The 11,525-nt window shown below is 39.2% G+C and overlaps 1 protein-coding gene across 1 annotated transcript in view; it reads right to left on the reverse strand.

Annotated features, from left to right (window-relative positions):
- LOC109040166 (TWiK family of potassium channels protein 18) overlaps positions 1 to 1,420 on the reverse strand; it is a gene marked incomplete at its 3' end in the record, with an annotated part of 38,367 nt that extends 36,947 nt beyond the window's left edge. The window contains 1 exon segment of the mRNA XM_019055993.2: positions 894 to 1,420.
- Between the last annotated feature and the right edge of the window lie 10,105 nt (positions 1,421 to 11,525).

An 11,525-nucleotide genomic window follows, 5' to 3' on the forward strand; every position in this document is an offset into this window, starting at 1 on the left:
GTATTCGCTCAAAGGACGAAGAAATCCTCCTCTAAATTTAATTAATTTTGTTTTTATTACTTCCTATCTACACCCTCGCTCTTCCTCAGGTTTTTTTTACAGGTTTTTTTTTTCAACCAACAATAATATCCTTTGCAGGATGTAAGGGCATAGTAAATATATACATATGCCATTCACTAATTTTCATATGGTAATTCATTCGAAATTTCTTTCGCACAATTTTTTCGGATGACAATTTTATTTTTTTTAACGGGTTCTATTATAGATTTACGGATCTTGGTGTTTCGTAGAAATTTTGGAGATACGTTGTATGGCGAGCACACAGCCTTCTTCTCTCTCTTTCTTTAGAAAAAAAAAAGATGGAACGTGATTATGGAGGGCACAATCATTTTCGAAAAGAATGATATAAATCTGTTCGGAAATATGACAGGGTGCAGAGAGAGTGTTGTCATCCAGCGGAACTTGATTCTTTAATCCGATAAATAGCTCGGGACACTTTACGTAATAAAATAGGGAATTATATTTTTTTGCATGACTGTAACCATATGGTTTTATTACAGACTGAAGTTATTGGTTATAGGGCAACCATAAGATTCTGACTATAATTAACAGGTAGTTTCGACTTCGAGAGTAAATATTACGGATGGGCTTATTGTTAGTTAAATTGAGTCTGAATTATAGTGTACGGCCAGCAACAGTGCTCTATTTTGCACGATGCCCCAAAACTACGTACTGGAGGTAATAACGAAGTCGACTTGTATAAAAGCTTTGCACTATTATATGTAAAGGCCAAAAGCAGCCTACTAAACTTGAGGAACCAAGTGCTAAACAAAGAAAAAAGAAGAAGAAGAGGGAAAAAAACCTACTTCCGAAATCAACTCCACAAAACTTACCTTCAAATCGAACCAGTATGAATGGACAGTCGACCACACATTTACGAGTTTTCCATCTTCTACAACGTGACTATTTTCAAGTTTTATCCAGGGAAAGCACACCGATGATAGGACCGTCGACGCCAAAAACAAAAATTTTAGATGAACTTTTAAACGGAGCCAAAAACAGAACCACGTAAATTTTGCGCAACTGTGAGAACACGAGTTGAAAACCACCCTGTTACGAGGAAATTTGGTTGATTTCACTATGAAATTGAGTTGATTTCACTATATGAACTTGACGATCTTCCTTGACCAGAGGTCACGGTGAACAGTTTAATGGGGCGGGGGTGTTGAAGGGTTAGGAGCAGGGGCTCAGGTGCGGACAACGGACCAGAGAAGCCGTGAACTTTCGCACGATGACAGGGCCGATGACGATAGTTAAGCGCCAAGATAAGCCGGTGCCGGTGCCGGTAAAAGCATGGGTCAAAATCGCTGCATGACGCGTGCGGAGCGAGCTGTCTCCTCGTAATTCGGCGGCCGGCACGGGGAGCGGGGCACTCGAATTTTGAAATGACTAGCGCGGATATAAATAAACACCCCGTCCCCCCAAGAGCCGTTGTATTCGGGCCCTCGGGCGTGACAGGATGCCCACGGATGCTCCAGCCCCCCCCCCCTCCTCCGTGACACCCAGTGAATGCACTTCTTTGTCATCTTGCTGGTGCCGAATGTGAAGCATCTCTGCTGTGCTGAAGGAAAAAAACCGTATGAATCTTTATACGTTGCCAAATGGACGTATTTACGCGAAATGGAACTACGTGGAAGTGGAAGGGTGTGATGTGCTCCTTAGTGCTCTGGCCATAAGAATGAATGGGGCTTTAAAGGCGCCAGTGACGTCAGCGGCAACGTACGAGTAGAGTCCCTTTATACTGAGAGTCAAGACAATTTGAATCCATTTCTGATTGGTTCCCGTATTTTAGGCCTCCACAGTGTCACAAACGGGAATAAAGATTACATTTTCACCAATTGCAAAGATTATAATCTGGAATGGACCAGGGAATTACGGGTTCGGCAAGGAACAAACGGAATGAGAGGAGGGACGGAGAAAGACATTTGAGAATGGGCCGATCAAAGATTACGAAAAATGTTCAATTTCTGTAATCTTTATTCCCGTTTGTGACATCCATGAGCCGAATTGTCTTGACTCTCAGTATAAAGGGACTCTACGTACGAGGAGCCCCGACGGAAAGATGGGTGGCGGGACTCTTTAACTCATGAGCCCTGTCCACAATGCTCTGGTCACATTCCCACGGCTCACGAGTTAGCGCTCAGCTCCTTTTGATTTAACTGAAAATCCAGCTTTTCCATTTTCTCAAAAGGAACTATATCCACTTTTACATTGTTTCTTATCCCGCTCACCACAAGCACACCCCATCTTTCCACTCGCACGTAGTTCCTATTGGTATAAATACGTCCAAATATCCTCGATAAAATGTGACATTTCAGGGAGATTAGTGAATATTTTCCTTCTATTCGGATTTCCGGGAAATTTTGTTTTTACAGTATCCAGAAATGGAAAGGGAAAAATTAATAACGACGGCATGTCCAGGCAGTTAGTGTAGTATGGACAATGGACATGTTCGAAGAATGACGGAGGAGCGGTTGCTCAAACAAGTTTTGGATTGGGTACCACCAGCGGGCTGATCGTTGAAATGAATAGACAAAGCGATAGACAAAGAAGACATAGGGAGTATGGAGCAATGCAATTGGTTGAAATGGTTGGTTCCAAGACTTAGGGAGAAAAATGGACTGAAAAAATGGACTGAAAAAATGGACAATCTACAGGGTCTCTCGTGGATGGCCGTTAGTTCGTCTATCATCTACCTTCTTTGTCTATTGCATCAACCTGTTTTCACCAACAGGCTCCCTTCATATCCCTTTTGACTTTTATATCTATAGCTTTCGCCTATCAATTTCAACAATCATCCCGCCGAGAAATGGCGACGGGGAGATCCCACGAAGGGTTGGCAACAGGGCGTTGACGAAGAGATGTTGCGTTGTCACTACTTGCCCGATAAGCATTGGGAAGATGGACAGATGTGGTGTTTGGGCGTCGCAGAACGCCAGAGAGAGAGTTGCAGTGAGCGATTTTTCTGTATGTAAATATTTACAACCCTGCCCTATCATAAAGCTTTTATCGGAAGACAATTTGGCAACGTATTCAACGTTATGACCAAACAGCTTATCTGGTATGGTCATGTTAACAGGACGATGGAGGAGAGGCTACCGAAAAAAATACTTGCTTGGGTTCCTCCCGGGAGGACACGCTCTACGAAAGGGTGGTTTTAGAGGAAATGATGGAGTGCCAACTCCCTAAGTTAGGATAGGGGACTTTGGCGGCTAGGTTTCGCAGAGCGCCAGAGAGCACTGTGACAGCGGCTTTTATGTATGAACGAAATTTGGCAACGTTTGAATGCTCGCACGGTGTTCTTCCCGAGGACGGGAGATCTGTCATCCGGGATGACGTCTCGTCAAATGGAATCGAACGGACTTGATGGTGATTGTTTCATTCGCTCAGTTGTTTCATCTCATGCTTGCATGAGAAATCTTGCGTCAACTTCCGCTTATCGCGGGACGAAAATGCAGGAGTCCTCCCTGACTTACTACGTGATTTGTAATAGCTCAGAAATTTGACGACGCCGCAAATAATTGCACACAGTTTTATTTGAGATATTCGAGTCCGCGCGCTTCGCGCACCGTGAAACGGGATTTGTGGTGATCTAGTGATCACTATTCACACACTTTTAGTTCGATTTGTCTCTAGTTCTCTCCTATTTTGAATCATCTTAATTTCTCTAGCCTCTTCAGGAATTCTGATTCCAACTTTAGATTGAGTAGTCAGATGTATTGATGGCAAAAGTCGAAAAATATGTGCACATCTAGTGCACATTTCAAAACCTTCAATTCATCCATATATTTAAGAATCGAGAGAATTAAAGATGATCCACTTATAATTAAATGTGAATTTTCTTTAATAAGTTAAGGAAAAGATTTCAAGAAGAGCTGAAAATTCTCTTTTAAAATTATGAAATATGAGTTGAGATGAACCGATGAACGGTATCGTAACTAGAGACACAAATTTTCATACTTTCGCTATCGATATGTAAACAACGCAACGGCATCGACCAGTTATACGGACCTAACCGCAATTTACCTAACTACATTAGATTTTGCCTATGTTTGCTATTTAAGTATGTATGCTAGTATTCTGTAATGTTTTATTTTTTAAACAGGAAACTATACTACCGTACTAAGGAAGAACGCCGCATGAGTCTTCAAACGTTGCCATATTTCTTTCAATAAAAAACAAATATATCGTAAACATTGTTAACAGGTTTCTTCAAAATTTTACAAACGATTTCTTTTGAACTTATTGATCTTAAACATCTGAAAATTTCGAGGAAAAATAAGCATAACTTCCTCCGAAAATACATGTTTTAACCGGAGAAAATCGGCAACTCTCGCATGTTCATACGACGTTTTTCCTCAGCACGGCAGTATAAGCAACATTGAAACTCGAAAGTTTGTGTATTTTGATAATCTAGAGTAAAATCACAATATATTTAAAGGCGTTAGGTTGTTGGCGATGTGTTCAATTTTCGAAAAAACAATTTTAAAAAGTTTCACAAAACAGGACGACTCAGCTTTAAAGTTGTTTAAGATTGTAGGAGCATTTCGTCAACGATTTTTTGTTCGAGCACCTGTTTTTTCCAGTAGTTTACGTCCTCGCTTTTTTTCGGGAGGGGAGCTTTGGGCTGCCTACCATGTGAGACCCAAAGTTAATTGGTCCTCATGTAAATACAACCAACAATTGTTCACGACGTTTTTGGATGAAAATGTATAATATCTTGGAAGAATAAGGGCTTGCTTGATTGGTCCAACGAAGAAAAATATATAATTGAGATTTTCGGTAAAAATGGGGGGGAGTATCAATTCCATAAGGGAAAATTCACTAAAACTCTCTAGACCTCTTTGGTGCAACAGGACTTGATTATCATTCAAGAAAATCTTGTTATACCTGAACCGGATAAACTTTTTGATTTGCCTCAGGTAAAGGCTCTTAGATTAGGTATTATATTTTCCTTTAATACATACTTTTTTTCTTCCAGTTAAATGAGAAAAATACATGCAGAGTGTGCAAACATTTCAAAATCATGATTTGAAAAACACTGACTCCGCGAGTTTAAATATTAGTGCCTAACACAGAGCGGAGCGGCATGTTGCCAGCGCGAAACGCGCACCCGCGCACCGGCGGCGCCTACAAACCTAAGTGGATACGTCACGCACTGCGCCATGCTTGAAGTATCCCTGTTAGGTTTGTAGGCGCTGACCAGCCAGCCGCGGCGCCTCAAGCAACTATTTCGCCACGGAGGTGTTGCACAGTATCATACGGGATTGAAGGCACCCCCAACGTATCATGATTGATGGCATCTTTTATAAACACGAAAATCCCTCGCAAATTAAATCAAGTGGCGACGACAAAAAGAGAGCGGTAGTCCAAAAACTCATCAAGTCCTAGTATTCGTATTCAAGAACGTTTAGCATGATTTTTGACTTCATTAGAGGAGAAAGTGACTTGATTCAAATAGAAGTATGCTCAAATCCACCCACTTTCATTCAGCGATTTTATTCTTGATTCAAAATAAAATCTTCTTGACGGCATACTCAAGAATGTCTCTGCCTTAATCGAGTCACTTTTTTCTCTAATGAAGTCAAAAATCATGCTAAACGTTCTTGAATACGAATACTAGGACTTGATGAGTTTTTGGACTACCGCTCTCTTTTTGTCATCGCCACTTGATTTAATTTGCGAGGGATTTTCGTGTTTATAAAAGATGCCATCAATCATGATACGTTGGGGGTGCCTTCAATCCCGTATGATACTGTGCAACACCTCCGTGGCGAAATAGTTGCTTGAGGCGCCGCGGCTGGCTGGTCAGCGCCTACAAACCTAACAGGGATACTTCAAGCATGGCGCAGTGCGTGACGTATCCACTTAGGTTTGTAGGCGCCGCCGGTGCGCGGGTGCGCGTTTCGCGCTGGCAACATGCCGCTCCGCTCTGTGTTAGGCACTAATATTTAAACTCGCGGAGTCAGTGTTTTTCAAATCATGATTTTGAAATGTTTGCACACTCTGCATGTATTTTTCTCATTTAACTGGATGAAAAAAAGTATGTATTGAAGGAAAATATAATACGTTTTGTAAATATTAAGATGGTTCCGTGTCAAATTTAATGACTTCGAAAGCACTCTAATTTTTTCTTTTATATTTTGTGCTTCCGTTGTGCTGCAGCGTGGTGAACGCGCAACCAAACGCTCAAACTTGGACATGTTTGACGTTAAAATCTCGATGTACAATTGGGTTAAAACCAAGGATTGCGTGCTTCTTTGTTTCCCCTCTTTCCTTCTTCGTTTTCCTCTTTTATTTATTTTTGTATAGTTTTGTGTACACGACTACAGCTCATTGAGACCAACATCGATGCCATCGCTCGGAAAAAGGTTTAAAATGTTTGCTACGTTTTAAATATGTAAATGTTTTTAATAAGAAATAATTTTTTCATTAAAAACAGAGAAAAAAAGGTATATAGAAGATATATTTTATATCGAAAATTTTAAGGATAGAAATAAAAGCAAATATCACCAATGACAATTTGCATTGATGAATCAAAAGAAGAAAGTAACATTTCATTTAAAAAATGAGTCACCATAACGAACACCTCCTTCTCTTCTCAATTTTATCATTTCACTATTGTCAATATAGTTTTAAAATATAACGCTTGGGCCAAGTCACCATTTCTTATTTTAGGCGTGGACGTAAGCTATTGGACAACTCTGGTGCGCTGACAAAAAATCGTTGAATTGTCCTAGAATGTCGTTGAAATGAAAAATCAAAATCGTTGAAAAATCGTTGAAATGTCCTGAAACCTTGTTTAATTACGCAAGCGGACTTTTCAGATTGCAATTTTGCTATTTTGAGTTGAGTCAAGGTCGACAGGTTCAGCACGTCGCTTTCATCGCTTCAATCAATGATCATGCGGAGCTGAATAATAATATGGTTTCTAATAGATAAATATTCGCACTTCCTGGTGAGAATATTGCCTATGCACAAAATTGAAGGCGAAGTTTCGATGGACTACATCTAACAATAAGTTAAATATCTTCTATCGATTTCAAAGCTTATGGAACGATATGAATGTGTAATCTACGAATAGATTCGTGCTTCCTGGTTAGTTTTTTTGCCTATACGGCGAAATTGAAAGCGATCGTCAGTTGGACGTTATCTGTCGATGAGTTTGCGTATCGTCTATTGCTTCTGTCAAAGTTTATGGAGTGATATTAATGTGTGTTTTCCTGATAAATGACTAAATATATTCACACCCGGCATGTTTGATTCCAACTCTGCAAAATTAAAGGCGAATATTAAGTGGGCGATATCCGTCAATGGGTTTACACGTTTTGTCTTTGATTTTAACAAACAAGTTTATGAAGGGAGTTAACTGTTAGTTTTATACCCATTGACATTCTAACGTAGATTTGTTGCCTGCGCTCTGAAATGGAAGGCGCGATTTAAGTGGACGATCTCTACCATCAGAATCAAACACAGTTCGTTGGTTCAGACAGAGCGTGCAGCTGTAACGGGATAACTACGTTTTCAGATAGCTTACTATTTGGACAAATGTCTATCAAACGGAACTATGTGCATTGAGACATGAGCCCTGAGACCCATAAGAATACATGCATACCAGGGTTCACTTCATATTGCACATAGTTCCGTTTGACAGCCTCTGGCAAAGGCCTCTGGCCATTTGTGCCTCTCGGAACGCCTGATACTTATCGGTTCTTCTCGTCCCCTCGCATTTATTCTCCCGTCTTTTTCCTTATCTGTTTTCCTTCTCAATTTAGCACCTTTGTTTTGATAACCCCCGGTGCAGCCGCTTCATCTTGAAAGCTTCTTTAGTATGTTAAAAAAACGAAAAAGGAAAGTAATTTACGGACATGCGAATGTACGTGGTTCTCGAGTCACGTCATCTACACAGAGTATGTTACAGAGTTATGATTAGAGGTAGAGGGTACATAAGTGTAGGACAAAATTAATGAATCTTACACTTTATTATTCTCAAAATACAACAGATCAGTTAAACTGAAGGAAATTGTGTTTTGTTTCATTTCTGTGAAGAACAATTGTTTCGTCAAATTAGGGACAAGAGGTTGAGAAAAATAACGGAACATTCCATGGGTATTTAGAATCTTTGAGACATAATCAATAGGGATAATGAAAAGAGGAGTATCAAAAACATAAAAACAATAGAAAGCTTTAGAAATTTTTAAAACCTGTAAACATGACGTGAAATTTTAAGTAAATTACACAATGTACAAATACCATTTCACTACTTCGACTAACTTAGTATGCATTTCATACAATGTGCTGACATTCACATTCTCGTTTTGATTGCAATTTTGTATTTAGTTGGGAAGCGGTAAAAATAACAGCAGTTTACAATGTATATGGCAGTTGTCAAGCACAATCATATAATTTTTAAATGTTCACCCTTGGTTGGACAAATGTGTTGAAGATTTGAAAGAAAATATTGAATTTGTTTAAATGTTTACAACATATCAGACCATTCAAATGCGCCACTGTGACTTCGCTCATGAATTCTTGGGTTCGTAGCCCTACTTGCGGTAACTTAACGAATAATAATTAAGGATGAAAAGTATACGAGCAATAACGTTCCAGGTTCTCAAAAAAGTTAATACATTTGAAGTAACATGATAAGCAGTATGTCAGTAATAAAAAAACAGTCCCGTGAATGTGAAGGATACTCTACAAACAGAACTCGCACATGTTATAATTCTCTTATCCTAAATTACGCAGCTTTGCCAACTGTAAAGTCACTGGAATTACTCGAGCAAAACCAATTGAAGAACTCGCTGGTATCACAACGTCGTGGTAGCCGAGATTACAGTAGAGAAGAAAGGGGGGCAGATTTTGTCCCAGAAAATATGAATCTATTTCAGCATGGGTAGAGGGGTGAAAACCCACTCGAAAAATCTGAATTGGAACCAATTTTTGTCTCACAAAAAAATGTTGCGGTCGTACACAAAAAATCATCATCTTGACGGAGGAGGGGGGGGAGGGTTGCGTACATCCCTCTGTCTACGGCATTGCGTAGAGAATATAATCGATAATATCTGATTCGCTCCTCTTACCTAAGTTTCCTACAACTTTTAATTCATTTATATCAGAAATGAACACTGAATTCAGGAAGTACATGGTTCATTTGCTTCCTAGAATTAAGGCTTCCGGGTCGTAAATGACGGAAATCACCCGTAGCATTAAGTATTTAAACATACGCAATGAAAAAAAGTGAAGGAAGAGCGTTAGAATTACAAAATTGACGAAAATAAGCGTTCATCCCCCTTGGGTAGAACTACTTTTTTCGAGTTGCACAGCCTGGCAATAGCTACGAGACAGTTTCTCAGGGAATCTATCTATAGTACTAGACATATGGACGTATTTCTGTTTAACGGAACTAAGCGCCAAATTAAGTTCCTTTTGAGGATTTTATAATCCCGGAGAGCGCGTTCTATCAAACGGAACTAAGCGCCATGGAAAATCATTGCGAGTATAGGACGGAACGATCAACGCGTTCCGCAACTCCCGCCAATCCAAGCCCCCCTCTCCCTTCCTCCCCCGATGGCATTTAGTTCCGTTTGATACAATACGTCCATTTGATAGAGTTGAATGACGTCTGGTAAATCTCTGGGAAATATAGTAGCCCGTACTAGACTTCTGATATTGGCTACTAGTTTTCTCGAGCAGGGCTATTACCAGGTTTTTTTCAGTGCAGAGATTAGTTTTTCGTAAGAAGCAAATTTGAAAATCAGAAGGTCAAAAAGAGAGAGGTGAGGCTGGCTCATAGGATCACTGAGCACACTATTCATGGTATATATTTATATACATTTTATAGAATCATTCTCTTCAGCATTGTCGGGAGAGTTTGTTCTTATACGACAGGTGTTTTTCAAGATGGACAAAAACAGCTAGATTCTCTTGTTTTGTCGAGCAAATTGCTTCAACATGTATGGTATGCATACTCGAATATGACTCAAAATATGTGACGGACGTAAGGTGAAGTCATAACATTTGACCTAAACATGGCTCTGCTAATAGAATTTGGTTTGGTACATCGTCCTCTCGAAAAACGCATTCAAAATCAACACTTGATTTTAATTTTTTCTTACGGCAAAAGGTACGAGCTAACTTCGACGAGCAGTGCAAAATGGTACACCGAAGAAAATTATTTGCCTGAGGTCTCCTTTTCCATGACTTTGCCAAGTAGAAAAACAAAACGATACTGGAGTATGAAGAAAGCGTCGCGCAGAACTATTTGTGCACTTTATAACTCACTGCATGGTTCTCTACAAATTGTTCAATGAAGAATAGACACTACCTATGTACTATTAATATAATCGTAAAAAGTTTATAAATTATACAATCATTTGGTCAAAATTTCCCTTAAACGTGCTCTGTCATTCGTCGCAAATGGCAAATAGATGTTCCTTATCATATTGAAATATCAATATGAGGCTTCAATATCAGTACAATAATTCGAGTTTGAACAACAAAATTAGAGAATGACAATTTAAAATAAGGTGTATGAAACAATAAAGGGCGGAAACTTATGTACAAATGGTAAAAACATGAGAGATTCGTCGAAATTCCTACGGTTTGAGAACGATGATGGTAATAGTATGGATAAAAAATTGATGAGTTTCTGTACACTGTACATTATTTAATACTATTTCTATGCATTTACTTTATACAGCATGCCTATATGCCGGTACTTGTGTAATTAGGTCCCTAGTTTGATTAGAGCTGTACAATTTCGTTTGATACAAAATCAGAATCAACTACCGGTAGAAAATATATGATTAGGTAAAAAATAAAGTTCTAAGTAATTTAAATGTTAACTCAAGTGTACTAAGTAAAGCGCTTTCATTTATTTTTTAAACAGTAAAATACTCATCGAATAGGAAATAAAACATTTTTAAGATTATGGGGAGGTAAAGCTAAAGGTCCAAATCAAGGCCGATCAGTGAGATGAATTTTCCGATGGTTTTCTATCTGAATGTATGTAAAACAATCGATACTCATAAAAGCAGATGATCTCCCCCAGAATCGAGTATTCATAATGGGTTCAAATGGAGGAACCCCAATTTTACCAGTGGCAAGGCATGAATGATCGATTATCGACATTCCCCCATTTAAAGCTGTATTAAAGAATCGATTATTAAGGTGTTCGTCGCGAACACCCTGTTTATCGATAGTTTTTCATAGGTTCAAATGGCAGATCAATCGATATATCGCAAAGCCAACCCCGCCACTGAATTTTACCAACTTGCAAGGACGCCTCTACTAGAAATGGCTGCGTAAGTTATAATAAGTCAAGTCGGTAAAAATTGCTTGTAATGAAAGAATCAGTGGCAAGACGCGAATGATCGACTATCGATATTTTCCCTTTGAAGTTCTGGTAAAGGATCGATTATCAAGGTGTTCGTTGCGAACACCCTGTTTATCGATTCTTTTCC

Source organism: Bemisia tabaci, chromosome 1 (genome assembly GCF_918797505.1).
Source record: "Bemisia tabaci chromosome 1, PGI_BMITA_v3".
NCBI lineage: Eukaryota > Metazoa > Arthropoda > Insecta > Hemiptera > Aleyrodidae > Bemisia > Bemisia tabaci.